At 42.2% G+C, this 16073-nt stretch overlaps 1 protein-coding gene across 2 annotated transcripts in view; it reads right to left on the reverse strand.

The window, feature by feature from the left end:
- The window catches only part of PDE4B (phosphodiesterase 4B), a 404634-nt gene extending 395076 nt beyond the window's left edge, over positions 1-9558 (reverse strand). The window contains exon 1 of one of the 2 annotated variants that reach the window (XM_048861443.2): positions 9321-9558. The gene's annotated coding sequence lies outside the window, so the exon portion shown is untranslated. Of the gene's footprint in view, positions 1-8648; positions 8667-9320 lie in introns of those variants that run through there. The other variant, XM_075131780.1, reaches the window with a different exon arrangement.
- Positions 9559-16073: the final 6515 nt, after the last annotated feature.

Genomic DNA, 16073 nt, shown 5'->3' on the forward strand with positions numbered 1-16073 from the left:
TAGAAGAACTGTTATAAATATAAAGTTGAGCATCACAAGAGTGCAGTGAAAGTTCTTCACCCAGTTTGGGGGGAGGAGGGAGATAGAGGGGAAAGGATAGCAAGTTGAAGGGGCAAAGCTTGGAGGTACAGTAGAACCTCAGAGTTACAAACTGACCAGTCAACCACACACCTCATTTGGAACCAGAAGTATACAATTAGGCAGCAGCAGACACAAAACAAAACCAAAAAAAGTAAATACAGTACAGTACTATGTTAAATGTAAACTACCAAAAAAAAAAAAAGAGCAAGAGAGAAAGTTACAAAAATATTTGTCAAGATAAGGAAACTGTTTCTGTGCTTGTTTCATTTAAATTAAGCCAATTAAAAGCAGCTCTTTTCTTCTACATAGCAAAGTTTCAAAGCTGTATTAAGTCAATGTTCAGTTTCAAATTTTTGAAAGAACAACCATAACATTTTGTTCTGAGTTACAAACAACCTCCATTCCCGAGGTGTTCGTAACTCTGAAGTTCTACTGTACACAGCTCAACCCTACAGTTTTTGTTTAGATCTGGGGAGTTAAACAACAAATACGTTACGGATGTGGCCCAGGTGAGATGAATGATTTGTAGACAATTGGTTTACAGTGAGCATGTTGTCTCACCTTCAGGATCAGGAACCATAACAGTTACATGCTGTGGTACTTTCCATAAAAGGAAAAATAGGAGTAATAAAGATCTGCTTTGAGGTCTCCCCCTCTTCTTTCTTTCCACTTCCCTATTCCGGTTTGGTGACTTTTATAGCCTTCTTCCAAACACAGGATTTTACACCTGGTTGTTGTACAAATTGGTGTCTCTAAGGTCCACTGATATCCAGTCCATATATCGAGCCTTTGGCCACCTGCTTGGGCATCTTCCATCCATGATCATTCCAAAGGCCATCCTACAATATAATTCTCAGGACTCCACTGGACATGTCCATATCACTGTAACCTAGCCTCCCTCAAACTTGTCTTCAATTGGGAAAATGTGCATTAGGTCCCTCATAACCTCATTTCATTTCCTATCCTGAGTGTCCAACTATTTGACCACCTCAACATCTTTATTTCCATGGTGCAGAGCATGTTGATTTCCTTTCTTGTGGCTGGCCATGTCTGTTCTGAACATTAGGATGGGTTGAATTACAGTTTTATATATTCTGGTTCCACAATCTTATGAGAAAGAAGAGTAGGAGACCTATACAGTGCTTACACAAATAAATGAAGTAGAATATAGGATACAGCTCAATTCCAGGAATAAACCCAACGTTATCCATTAGGACTATCTGAGGAAGTATCATGGGACGGGAAGTATCATGGGACAGGACTTCAAATGTGGCTTCCCCCAGAAACAGAGGCTATACCTGTGCGAGCGGAGTCTGGGTGAGTTGTGAAAGTAATGAATTCATCATCAGAACAAAAATGGGCAGAGGCTGTCCAAGCCAGCAACTTCACAGAAACAACAGACGCTTGTCAAGGGGCTGTTGAAAGAAGTCCCTCCCAGTTGGCTGAAAGAAAATTGGGCAGGGAGAGAAAAACTCCAAGAAGATTTGGATGGGAATAAATCAGATTTAGGCTAATGATATAAAATATCCTGACAGACAAATACCACATAAATAGTTAAGATTGTATTATTCAATTCAATATCTGGGATGGGTCATAGAGGGAGTCATCATTTTGGAGTACATCAGGATGATGGGCAGAGCAGCAATGGGTTGTTTAGGCTTGGACATAGGTGGCTATGAGTTGGCAAGACATTGATCTAAATTAAGCAGTTAAACTCCTTTATGGAAAAAAATAGCTGAAACAATAAAATATACCACTGAAGGGACTCGGCCATGTGCAAGACTCATCAGAAGCAGGGCTAGGTAGGCAGAAGAGCTTTCCCTGGAGGCAGACTGAAAACACAGGGATTGTGTGTGTGAGAGAAGCACAAAAGCCAAGGGAGAAGCCTGAAAGCAGGACACAGTGAGAAAAGCCTGGTTAGCGTGGCCTTGGGAGGAAGCCAAGAGAGAGCTTCTTTTGGGCAGAGTACTGGCTAGAATGAAGCATAGAATTTTGAACATGGAAAGTGTCTCCTGTTTTTTATTCCTACTGTATTCAGGCAAACAGGACTTTGTGAACATTCTTAGTAAAGAAACAGGACTGCACCCAAGAAATACCTGATTCTATCATTAATTTCTCCTCTGAACAGGCACAAGCTGCAAGGCTCTAAATATAACCGCTCAGGCAAAGACAGAACAATACTTATACAGTGCTTTTCATGGCAAAAGATTAAAAAAAAAAAAAGACTTCACAAGCTATATTTATAAGCAAGTAGGATTTTGTTTTCTGCCCAAATCTGTTCTTTTACCGAAACACCTCTCCACTTTACTCTAAATTAAGATTAAATATACATTATGGTTTGTTTAATTATCCAATATTTTTTAATTTTTGCTGCATGTAGCAGAACTCTGGAATTGCAGTGATGAATTCAAATAGTGATTAGTATCAGATGCTTCTTCAGAAGATACAAGAAATCCCATAACAGACAATTAGGGAACTTCTCCATAAGGGAAGTTTCTTCCTACCCCCCAGTCAGGTAGTGGTTTTCCTATGGCCTGAAACAAGATGGTTTATATTCACTGAAATAAAATAAAATGTTTTATCCTGCGTACATGTCCATAAGTTCCAGTGGGAAAGTATGCACTGTGTAAACAAATATTTTTAAATAGTTTTTAATTTCCTTTAAATTTCATTAGATGACTCATTTTTATAGTTGTGAGAAAAGTTTTAGAGGAATGTTCAATTCCAATATTTGATTTGTTTGGGTCGTGACCCACACACTGTCTAAAAAATTGTCCCAGGACCCAAAGGAATTCTTTAAATAAACAAACGAAAATATAAATATTTATGCATACATAAATAAATGAATAAAAATATCACCAACACACTGACTCCTTTCAGTCACAACTGAGGGGAAACCTTAGTAGGCCAATAACATATGCCATTAAAGACTTGATTCTACGACCTGCTTTCAGGGATATCAAAACATTCTGCTTATGCCAACAGCAAATTGAAAACACAGAATAAGAAAAAGGTTACTGAGACTTCAAATAGCTCTGGGGAAATATCAGACCTGCAATGATCTGGTTTCTTTCAAACATTTCTCCTCCATTAATGAGCTGTAGCTGGAGGGGGGTGGGGGGTGGCGCGTTCCACTAGCCTTTCTGAATCACATGCTCAGAATTCACTGTGAGGAAGCAGGGACAAAGAACTCTCATTTCAGAGGCTTCTTCTGATTTAAAAATGGAGATAAATAAAATAGTCCAAAAACTGGACTGGAAGGGGACAAGGGGAGCAGGGGAAAAAAACCACCTCAGCTATATTTACTTTTACAGAGTTTCACCTCAAATGGGAGAAGGTTTTAGGACTTCTAAGGGGAAGAGGTCTTCCTACCCTATGAGATCCCGGAAATCTGTGGGGAAGGAAAGGATGAGAACTGTGAATGCAAAGAAGCCCCTATAGAGGACTGCCTTCTATATAATGCCCTGTTGTTCCCAACTCCATGGTAACATAGATCCTTGGGAAGAGGTCTTAACAGGAGTTCCTAATGAAAGTTCTCAGGGTTAGCAGGGGAGGATGATGCTATGGGTAGTTGGTCTTCTGCTCTACCACCTTCCACGGCTCTCAGACATCTCTCTAAACCCCCCAGAGCTCCAAAATAGAAGTTTCCATGGTTCCAAGGGTGGGGACAATGGAGTGAGTCTTCAGCTTTCTTCTTGAGGTCCCCCAGGAGAGAGGCACTCCCTGATATTGGTAAACATTCTTATATGAGAAAATGAAATGAAACCAGGAAACATTGGACAAAAAAGACGAACAAAGAATTTCATGCCATTTCAGTGGTCTTTTTGCAGTGTGATTCCTGTACTGACTGAAGATTTCACACATGAATGCCTCCCTCCCCACGCCCATGGCTACCCTTATTCCTGTCCAGAATAGATCATCTTGAGCTCTGTTCTTATACTTCTCAATACACACATGGGTACTGTGGATTATGCTTAGTATTCCTAATCATGCCATGTGTTATTATGACATGATTCTCTTTGTACATAATGCCACATTTCTGCTTTTTCTTTTAAACATCCATGTAGGATTATTCTCTTGAGCTCTCGATCATTCTGTTTCTCATTTGAGCTTCTAAAATTTAGTTTCAGCAATGGATAATACTTGAGTGTTATTTACTTCAGATTCCTCTCTTCCTGAAGTGCCTGTTTGCACTATTTATAGGCACTCTTGAAAGCATGCCTATTGCAAGAAGCTCCTTAACAGACCTATCTTTCACATTTAACAAGTTCTTACGCTTCTTCTGCAATAATCAGAATCTTTTTGGTAATATTTATTCCAGTGGTATATGGTCGGTTTTTCTCAGCCAATTTCTGACTAAAAATATCTTCATGAAACCACTCAATCAAAATCAATTGCCAGAATTTTTTTTTCCAATGTGCTATGTTTAGTCAATGCTTTGGATGTATACCTCACTGGGTGACCATCTCACAGAAGGAAAGCCGTCAGTGCATTTAAGCTTATGCGACTGAGATTTTAGGGTCATTGTTCAATCGTAAAATATTTCTGTGCTGGTGCATCTATGATTTTGTTTGTTTGTTGTTTTAAAATTTCCAGAAACTTTTCTCATGCCTCATCTCAGGCCATTCTGTGTTGTCCTCAAGAAGCATTCGGGGATGGAGGGAGACACTTAACTGTGACAAATCAGGCATGAATTTGCTTAGCTATTTTAGCATGCCAGTGAATCTCTGTAAGTCCTCATTGGTTGAAGGATTTTCCTTTTGTACAATTGCCTCTATCTTTCTAACACTGAAGGTCAACGAATAGGAGTTTTACATAACTATTTGCATTCAGCTTCATCTGCCTTTTATTCCTGTTTAAATTAAAGTCCTTTTCCTTGGCCTGCTGGTTACTTCTAAAGAAAATGTGGCTTTCCCAAGGAACATTCTTGCCTGAATCAAAGTATTCTTGAGTGACTTCACCTAACAGTTCGCACTCCCCATTCTCCCACTGAAATGTACTGTAAATCAGTGCTTCTCAAGCTATCTGATGTGGGGAACTGGCCATTTTTTTTTCCAATGTGCGCGCAGACCAGCAGCCGATGGCTCACGGACCGGCACTGGTCTGCGGACCACCACTTTGAGTAGCACTGCGGTAAATCATTCAGTGCTTTGCAGCCTGCCATATGTAGTATGGTGAAGGATTTAGCCTTCTCCCATTTATCTTTAACACCACTTGTTTCTCGGAAACTTAAAGCACTGCAGTCACCTCCTCCAGCTCTCTTGCGGACTAAGATTCAGGTTACTTCAATTGCTCCATTGTTGTAAGAGATTCATTTTACTTAAGATAAAAGACATGACATACAGAAGTACTGGAAAGGAATAGATCTCTATTTCCTTGTTCCAGTGTCTGACATGGGTCTGGGTTACAAAAGGGTATAGTCAGGATCCATGGACACAGTAAATGCTGTTATAGTCATATTGTATTATGAAAAACGAGGAATAAGGAGTTCCTGGTCTCCCTTTCTATACCATTCATTATGTATACTTTTACCAAGTGCCCTCTTATTTATTCTTCTTCTGTCTAAAACAGTAACAAAAATAGTTTCTATCACATTATTGCATAATTTGAGAAATAGTATGTGATCATATACTTAAAGCCTGTGAGTAAATGAATGTCAGGGGAGTTACCACCATAAAACTGATGTAACAGAGCAGAGAATCAAATCCTATCTTTGCACATGTGTATAGGGATCAGAGCTAAAGGGATACTGTCAACTTAAATTTGGTCAAAAGATTATTCTTTATAAGACCAATAGAAATATTTTCATAATGTTTAATTCAATTAAAACATATTATAAACACATAACTTATTCCCCTGCAGTGCCTCACCCCAAACACTGAAAGTGAAAGTGACTATCAAACTCACTAAAATTATATTTGTCTAAACTGAGTGATATACAAAAAAAGGAATCATCATAAATAATGACAAATTAGATTAACATTCTTTTTTTTTTGTAATATAAGGTGTTATTTAATAATTTAGGTAAATAAATGTTTACAATATACTTCATTTTGTTAAATCTACATTAATTTCATTGTCGTACTTATCCCAATATCTCTTTACTGATTTAAGCACTAATCCTACAAACATTTACTTTGCAGTGTTACATACTTCTAAGTATACCTGGCAATTATTTGTTGGCTAACTTATTACAGGCTTCCTGGTAGAGAAGTAGGATTCTTGATCAGGGATTTGAATGCTGAATGGGTAGGGAAGGGTGTTCCATGTATAAGGGGTGGTGGCATGAAAGAACGTGCGAAGGTGGTTGAGAGAGAATAAAATAAACTGGAAAACAAACTGGCATCACCGGAGAAACATCAGAGATGAGGAGCAACATGAAAAGAAACAGTCAGATAAGCAGGGAAGAGTAGAGTTATGTAGTGCTTTGTAGGTACCTGTTGTGGTGGTGAGGGGAAAGCAGCAGAAAAATTCAAAGTTGACCTGGACACGATCAGATCAACTGGTTAGGAAGATGATCTTAGTAGCTGAGTTTTGTATGGTTAGAACAGGAGCGGAGCACAAACATTGGTGTTAGAGAGCCCAGAGAGAAGGAGGTTGCAGTAATCATTGCAAGAAAAAATTGGATGAGAGTTTTTGCTGTGTAGACAGAAAGAAGAGGTCAGGTACTGCTGACTGTGGTCTGATAATCAGGTACAGAAAGTCAGAGATGAGCATAAGCTACAAATGTCATCAAAATTCAAGGGGAGGTGGATTTAGTCTGCTAGTTAAGCCCACTAAAGACAAAAGTCTGAGCTACAATTTCTGTAACTGAAGTGGATTCAAACTCTCCCAGTGTGTTCTTTGGGAGGCAAGAGAGCCTAAGGGAGAATGGATTCAGTATTTCAATTCAGGCCTAAGTCTAAGCAAGATAGAAACAAAAAGGATTCTGTTAGAATGGCTCACCAGAATCTAAAAAAGAAATAGATGGGAATAAAAAAAGAAATAGATGTGCTTGGATATTCCTGTAATAGGCACATTAAAATAGATAAGATGACCAGGGGAAAAAAGCAAGTAATTGCTATGAATGGCTTGTTTAGTCCAGACAGTATATTTGATGCTATAGAAAAAAAACCAAAGGGAAGGCTTTGTCCCTACCCGAAGGAGTTTACAATCGAGATGATTTATTATGAACTAGTCACTTATTTACAATTTAGCTACCATATCTGGAGATGACAGTGGAGGAAAAAAAATAAATCAGAGCGTGTCAAATCAGCGCAGTGCATGTTTTGTTTCATTATGAATGTAAAACATGACATAAAAGTGCAATTCTAATTTGATATGCAAATCCCTCTACACTAACCTTGACTGTATGACAGCAGTAAAGTGACAACATTCTCTAAAATTCACACCTTAATTCTGTATTACTGCTTTTCTTGTATGTTAGTAAAAATTTTGAAAAATGAAACAAAATTATGACAGCTCTAGTTAAGACAAAACGTGACTACAGCAAAGGGATTTCTCTTCAGTGCGGGTGACCTCTTGAAATATTTTACATTGCAGCAGATGGCGTACAGCACACAGAGCAACTTGTCCCTTCAGTAGTTGCAATTAATTACAAGAATCTTAGTGTCTGGTTGCCTATCTAGGCTGATTTATCATGCCTCAGCCTTCACATCAAGAAGTCAACCATCTCTTCTATCATGGTAACTAATGCTTCATGGTACTGAAGGTACCTGTTGCACACAGAACTAAACTACATATCTTATTAACACAAATACACCCCTGAAGTATCTTCTCCATAACACAGGAATGTTAAATCCCCAAATCCCTCCTAAACTCATCTCCCATATGGCACTGAACTGAAAAGAGGCAGCTTTAGGAAAACAAATGGACTCAAACCATATGTTAATGAATATGATGTACAGCAGTAAAACAAATGAAAAAATGTATCACATACATGCTATAAACAGATTTAGCTTGATCAAGAAGTTACTGGAGCTACAGCTCCAATCCTTCAATATCACATTGCATTATTGACTAGACGCATCATAAGTGGGTTTCGGCTTCTTTTCAAACATTAAGCATAGGTACTGCAGAAAACAGAACACTGGACTAAATGGGCCAATGGCCTGCTCTAGCACATCAACTCCTATTTTCTTATGTACATACTAACAACAAATTAAAAAGAATGATAAATCAAGAAACAAACAAAAAATAATCACAATATAAACACAAACTGAAAGAATATGTATTTTTCCATTGTAATTACAATAAATAAATTTCAGATAGAACTGGAAAAAGTAACACAAAAAAACTGATCACAAAAGTTATTGTAACCAGTGAAATAAATAAATGGGTAAGCCGTTACAACCAGGATTTCTTGTGAAACTAAATCAACCAACCGGCAAGAAATGCGCTGAAGATCTGTTAAGACAGCACAGAATATAGAATACATAAAATGTGATCATCTTTTTATTTTACAACCTAACTCAAACAAGCAGCATAATTCTCAACCACTTCACTTCCTTCTGAACTACAGTTTAAAAGCAACACCACTAACATCATTTAAATCATCTTCCTCTTACCTTTAAAAATAACTCCCTCAATTATGCACACCTGCATCTCTACTTAGGATGCATTTGCTTCAAAGCTGCTTTTTTACACAAGGTTTGGAACGGGTTTCTTGGGGACAAACATTCGTGAGGCGATCACAAAGGCTACTTTGGGCTCACCTATGCTCTGAAAACAAGTGACTCAGGCAGGCTACTCTTAACATCTCAATTGTAAGGAGAGCGAGGGACACCCTTCCTTCTAAAAGTTCCTGAACGTGCCTCTTGGTGTGTCTGTATTCACACTGTCAGTCTTGGCAGGACCATCCTGGGATGGATGGAGATACTCAGCTAGGAAGTACTGCAGGTCCCCGCTTGCCCTATACCCCTCTCCAATACCGCATAGTGGGATCCAATCAACCCCTATTTGCATTTCAAGCCATTCCCGCAGCTCTACATTTCCCTTTAGCCCTGGTCGCTCTTTGGGGCACCCTGTCTCTCTGGCTTTGTCTCTCTTTCCCTGCCTGGGTCCCGCTTTGCGGAAAGCCCCAGCCCAGGGCAGCTCCGGCCGTTCCCCGGCTGACAGAGGCTGGGGCAGGGAGAGGGGCACCAGGGCAGCTCAGCTCGGCGGGCTGCCGCCCTCTCCAGCCGCCCGCGCAGGAGAGGAGCGCGGACCAGCGGGCGCCCGAGCTGTGGGGAAGCGCTTACCTTAGCCAAGGCACCGGCGTCCTCTTCCGCCGCCGGGCGAGGCTCTTTTGTTCTCCGGGGAGGGGGCGGGGGGTGAACGCGCTCTCCGTGCTCCCCGCCGGGGCTGAGCGTGGAGGCTGAGCCGAGGCAGTCGCCCGGCTGGTCGGCGCTACGCGGAGCTCTGCCCAGCCCTGGCAATGACAATGGAGCGTTTGCATGGCGCGGCGGCTTCGCCTGCGCGGGGAGTCTGAGGGCCGCCACCTGTCAGCGCGCCGCGGGCAGCCCAGGCCGCGCCAGCCTGAACCGCCCAGCGCCCCGGCGGGCCCCGCGCTGGGGCTCCCGCCGCCCCGCGGGCCCCCATTCCGTGAGGGGCATCCAGGGCAAGCGGGGTAGGGGAAGGGAGTGGAAAAGGAGCTGCCCGGTGGTGGGGGCAGTGGAAAGCAGCGACCCGGGAACCCCGGCTTCTGGGGGGGCTGCAAGAAAGAGGCGCCCAGGAGCCGGGGTAAGAGTGGAAGCAGGAGCTGCCCTAGTGACTGGGATTGGAGCCGCTCTGTCGGCCTGCACCTGCCTTAAAGCCCCCACTCCTGCTCCCTGTGGGGAGGGCTCGTCCCCTGGTAGTTTCCTGCCCCATGAGCTGTGGTGGGGACACAGCCTGACCCCCCCACCGCAACCGCAATGCTTCCTCCACGCCGGCAGGCCCTGCTGCGAGAAGCCTCATGCTCATCTGCCAGCTCCACTTCTCTAGGCCGGGGCTGGCCAAAGAAATAAGGGGGCCGTTAAATTGTGATAGCCCAGGCTTGGCCAACGTGTGGCTCCGGAGCCACCTGCGGCTCTTAAGAAGTTAATATGCAGCTCCTTGTATAGGCACCGACTCCGGGGCTGGAGCTACAGGTGCCAACTTTCCAGTGTGCTGGGGGTTGCTCACTGCTCAACCCCTGGCTGTGCTACACGCCTGCCCCCACTCCACCCCTTCAGGCCCCTTCCCCTGAACCTGCCAAGCCCTCACTCCTACCCCCCCACCCCAAGCCTCCTGCACCCCACAAAACAGCTGATCGGGGGGAGAGGGGCGCTGGGAGTGGCGCAGGAGAACTGCTGCCATATTAGCGTGGCTCTTTGGCAATGTACATTGGTAAATTCTGGCTCCTTCTCAGGCTCAGGTTGGCCACCCCGTAATAGCCTCTTTAGTTGGTAGCTTTCCTCCTGTAGCATCCCAAAGCGTTTAAGCGGCTCTACAAAGTATGCACAGGAATTGTTTCATCCACCTTGAAATGCAGCCACCTGCATGTGAAGCACAGCAGTAGTTTACAGTGGTGCAACTCTCCTGATTTTATTGTAAGTCTCGAGGTGGTGTTTTTTTTAAGCCCTAACTACTGCTGTCAGGTCAGTATGTTGGAATCTCAGCTTTAATCTTTAAGAGAGTTTCTAGGCCTCACCATTGCAAAGAAAATCATAAAAATCTGATCCCCCCTGTACACCAAGTGGTTAAAATAGAAATGACAACTAAAAAGGACCCATAATTTATTTTTAAAAGCTCATTGTTCTGGGGCTGACTCATAGTTTTTTAACATTTGGGGTTGGCAGTACTAACACAGCACTTCTATTGTACATGGCAGTGTAGAATATGAAGTGAAGAATACCCACGTAAAGAACTAAAACTGCCAATCAGCTATGTGTTTTAACAGAAATTTGTTAGTCTCTAAGGTGCCACAAGGACGCCTCGTTGTTTTTGCTGATACAGACTAACACGGCTACCACTAGGAAACCCATTTCCTATAGGTTCATTGTCAGTCTAAAGAAGTCGTATGGGTGGAACGTTGCTAAATTGATGTGGGATAGCCCAGCCAAACTGAAATGAATTAATGAATGCTTAACTTCTCACATCCAACCTTGGACAAAAGTTTGGCATCACTCCCCTCACCTTGCTACTTGACCAGACCAAATTCAATCCACAGAAGAGTGAAGGACTCATTTCATGTAGTCTTTCTGCCAAAAGCAGGATTTTCTGGTTCATCTGAACAATGTTACCAACTCTTTAGAAAAATATCTCAAGACCCCAGCTCTTGCAGCAATGTAATTATGTGAGAATTTGAGTTCTCATTTTAAAAAAAAAGGTATGTTCCTGATCTTCATCATTGAGGACATGAAAACATGACCTAGCTCCATCTGAAAGGATCAAAAACTAGAAGGCAAATAAAAAGAATTCAAAATGTTTTGTTTTTAAATCTCATGATTGATTGATTTTTGGTGGGGGAAGGCAGATTTATGATTTTTTGACACATGGTTAACAATAATGCCATATTTGTACACTGAAAGGTGAACACAAGGCTGCTATTTGTTAATTCTTACTCAAACACTATCCCATAAAGCCCCATCCTTCAGATTTACACTGTAGTTAAAGCCATCTCCTGATTAGGTGGTACGGTATAAAGATCTACCTATAAGAACAATATTGCTAAAAAAGTTCTTAAACCACGTTGCCATAGAGAGGGGGAAAAGTAAAATTCCCAAATTAAATAACTAGATTTACATAAAATACTTTAAAAGTACTTTTTACCAGAAGAAAAATATATTGCTTGCTACTGATCAATAAAAGTTGCATTTATCCTCTTGAAAAAGTCAAACTAATTTCCACATATGATTCAGATGATAATTTCAGATACATAATCATCTTTTTGTTAGGACATCTTTCATGCAGGTATCTGGAAGAATGACAGCCTATGGGAAAGTATTATTCTATAATGTCATTTAAAACAGCTTAAAAGCATTTTATACTCTGATCCTAGAAGTGGTTATTCAGTTCCCTGCCAGAGAAGGTCTGATCCCTGCAATACATTTTCTCGTGCTATATAATGACATTTTAAAAGTCCAAGGAAGACACTTGTCTTGGAAGATTACTCCTGACATCTGTCAATGTTTTTAGCCTGCTTTTTCCCTTACTTAATTTCATTCCATTGATCCTAGTTACACCTTTGTGTGCCATCCTAAATAACTCTGCTCTATCCTGGGTGTTTGCCACTTTAAAATATTTGTACATGTATCAAACTTGAGTTTCCTCTCACCTACACTGGTGTAAATCAGGAGTAAGTTAATTGAAGTTACACCAATATTAGACTAGTGTAAGCAAAAGGAGACAGCCGATCACAGGGGTGACCAACCTGTGGCTCTGGAGCCACATGCGGTTCTTCAGAAGTGGATATGTGGCTCCTTGTATAGGCACTGATTCTGGGGCTGGAGCTACAGCCAACTTTCCAATGTGCTGGGGGGTGCTTACTGCTCAACCCCTGCCTCTGCCAGAGGCCCTGCCTCCACTCCACCCCTTCCCATTCCCTCCCTTGAGCCTCCCATGCCCTTGAGCCTCCCCCTCGCCCCCAAAGCCTCCTGCACACAACAAAACAGCTGATCAGGAGGTGCTGGGAGGGAGAGAGAGGTGCTAATCGGTGGGGCTGCCGGTGGGCAGGAGGCGCTGGGAGCGAGCAGTGATTCATCTGGGAGGAGTTGCCTTCCCCATAGTGTGTCTATTAGGCAGTGACAATTAAACCCACAGATCCCCATCAACATTCTGTTCCCCAGAGTCCTGGTTTCTCTACTGGTATTCCCTGCATAAATCAGCTCTGCAGGTTATGGCTAAGGAAGATGCTGTAATGGGACTGCCATCCCACCTCTGAGGCTTGGGGTCACTATTCCTTTAAGACAGGTCCTAAGAAAATATACTAATGCCAGCTTCCTGCAGCCTAACCCAAATGGAAAGGGTGGGGTGAAATCACAGGGCAGCTGTCTTTAGCATGGTCCAGATGAAAACAAAAACACACACAAGACATCTTCCTTCAGGCAAGGATGTGGGAGCATATAGAGCTCTTCTCTCAACCATACACCCCCCTCCTTTGTGTATATTACTCCTTTAAACATGCAAGAGTTGAATCAACACTGAAGAAACCTGTCCTGGATACATCAGGATACTGCCCAGTGTCAAACCTTCCATTCCTGAGCAAGCTAAAGTATAACCAATTGCTTGAGTGCACTTGTGGTTTGTTATTAAGAATGTTTGAGGGACCAACTAATATAGCCAAATTTTATTAGTCAAAGAAAGCAGTACAAAAAAGAAAGGAAAGACTTGATACATTACCAGTCCTTCTTAGAAGCAGTTTTCTCACAGCATTCAGATCACCTTACACAGAAGGTTTCAGAGTAGCATCCGATGAAGCGAGCTGTAGCTCACGAAAGCTTATGCTCAAATAAATTGGTTAGTCTCTAAGGTGCCACAAGTACTCCTTTTCTTTTTACACAGAAGGTATGCTCTGAAGTATGCATTCAAACTAGCCATTTTCATAATATGGCTGTTTACACAACACTCAAGGCTAAAATTCACCCATCAGCTTTTTACTTTTTTTTTTTATTCCAGGATGTATCTTTCTTATCTTTTGGTTTGGATTCCACATTCCAAACCACTTGGACCACCCAATCTGTACCAGGACAAAGAATGAATGCACCTTGTCTCTGACAGGTTTTATATTCACCTGTGCAAAATGTTGAATTTGCTGTTGCAAAGAACTGGGATATATATCTTGGCATAAATGAACAGAACTGTAGGAAAAGCATAACACAAAATCAGTTAGCATAACTTGCCATGCTTTACACAACATTAATATAGTATACACTACACCTAACATATATGTACGGGCTAACAAAGCTCAGAGAAACTAGCAAAAGGACAGCTACAAGCTCATCTAATTGATGCTAGTGACCCAGCATAGTCTGGAGTTGGGCCAGGACCAGGAAGGAAAACTGCATTACTGGCATTGATGGATGATTTTCTTCTGTCAGTGGATAGAGGGCAGACATCCATTCTCATCCTCCTGGACCTCTCTGCAGCATTTGACACTCAACTATAAAATACTGCTCTCTCATCTGAGAGAGGTGGCAGGGGTCCAGAGTAATGTGCTAAAATGGTTTGAATCATTCCTGGAGAGGGGCACCCTATAAGTAGTGATGGGAAACTGCACCTCAGGAGTGCAAGTAGGGCACTACCCTCCAATACGCAGTACCAGCAAGAGATTTTTAGTGGCTATGGGGTACCGGAAAGACTTGGGGCTAGGCCCCACTCCAGCAAGGGGGTGGGGTGGGGGTGTGCTCTGCTCCTTAAAGGACCAGAACGCAGCTAGGGAGGGCATTCATTCTTTAAATGGCTTTAACAGCACAATACATATGCTAACAAACTTAAACAAAAGCTTTGTTTAAGTTTGTTAACATATGTATTATGCTGTTACTTTGGTCAGGAGTCCACAAGAGGGGGGGGCAAAAGGTGTTTCAACAGTGTTTTTGATTCTGTTTCTCCCCATTGGTCTGAATTATCCATGACATTCATACTGTATCACATCAAGTCCAAATCATTGGAGGAATGCCTCTGCTTGACTGACCAGAGGATGTTTGGATTCTGATGTCAGCCCAGTTCTGCAGCCTGACAGGAATCAGGTGTTGTCCCCAGTGTACACAGAATTCTTCTTTGCTGCCAAACTAGTCTAACATGCATTTTGTTAACTAGAACTGGAGCAGCAAAACAAAGAAAACAAATGCCTCATTTTCCAGCTTTGTGGGTGAGAGAACTACTGTATAAGTGAAGATTATAATGCCTGACACTGATAGCCTTAAACCAGCTGCCTCAGGAATCTGCCAAGAACTTTGCTGAAAATATGTTCCTCAATTTAGCAACGGAGCTAAGACTTATCACACTTCTGCCTACCTTTATTTGAATGAAAACTGATCTGTCAGCTCAGGCATTGTCAGTTTCATCCAGAACAATTTACAAACTTGGAACCTAATCCTGTAAACCCTTAATCATTTGATCAATCCCACTGAAGGCCATGGTACTATTTGCATGATTATGGACCACTTTTGTGTACTGGTAAGAGTTTGAGCAGTCTGTTCCTATAAAGGAAGTTGAATCCCCCATTGAAATGCAATGTTTGGGTACCGTACCATAAAGCAGTTTAGGATACAGTTCTATTTAAAATTTGTCTTTTAATAAATCATATATATGTTGAAATGACTCTTCACCCAACTCCTATATTCCATATAAACAGACTGAATACTACATATTTAGGGGGGAAAGTGAGCAGTTAAGCATGTTGATGTTTGTATATACAAAGTAGGGTGTCAGAGGTGATGGGGACCCCAGGCTGGGGGTAGGGCGTGGAGGAGTCACATGGAGGGTCACATGGCCCCCTTTGTGTTCCTCCCATGAGTGCACTACCAGCAAAAAATGATTTCTACTTGCACCACTGCTGCACCTCCATCACTAGACTCTCCCACACTTGTAGAGTCTTACAAGGATCCATTCTCTCTCTGGTCCTTTCCAGCATCTACTTGCAGCCACTTGATGAACTGGTCAGACAACATAGACTCAAGTGCCAGCAATAAACAAAGGACACAGAGCAATACGTATCCTTCACCACATACCATTACTACCAAAATGGCCTAGTGTTTGGATAAGTTTGGCTCACGGATGAAGAACAACTGGCCGAAGTTGAATCTGAGGAAGACAGAGGTGATGTTGGTGGGCAGAGGTCAGCATCTGAAGAGGTCTCAGGTATGGTGCAGTCTCTTTGGGTCAAAGAAACACACCATGATTGATCAATTCAGTCCATAGTTTAGGCATGCTCCTGGATTCGTCATCAATGCTAAGCTCGCACATACCAGCATCCATGAGTAACGATTTCTACCATCTCCAGTTGCCAAGAATCTCCAGCTCATCCTGGTGGATGATGACCTGGCCTCAGT

Source organism: Caretta caretta, chromosome 8 (genome assembly GCF_965140235.1).
Source record: "Caretta caretta isolate rCarCar2 chromosome 8, rCarCar1.hap1, whole genome shotgun sequence".
Lineage (NCBI taxonomy): Eukaryota > Metazoa > Chordata > Testudines > Cheloniidae > Caretta > Caretta caretta.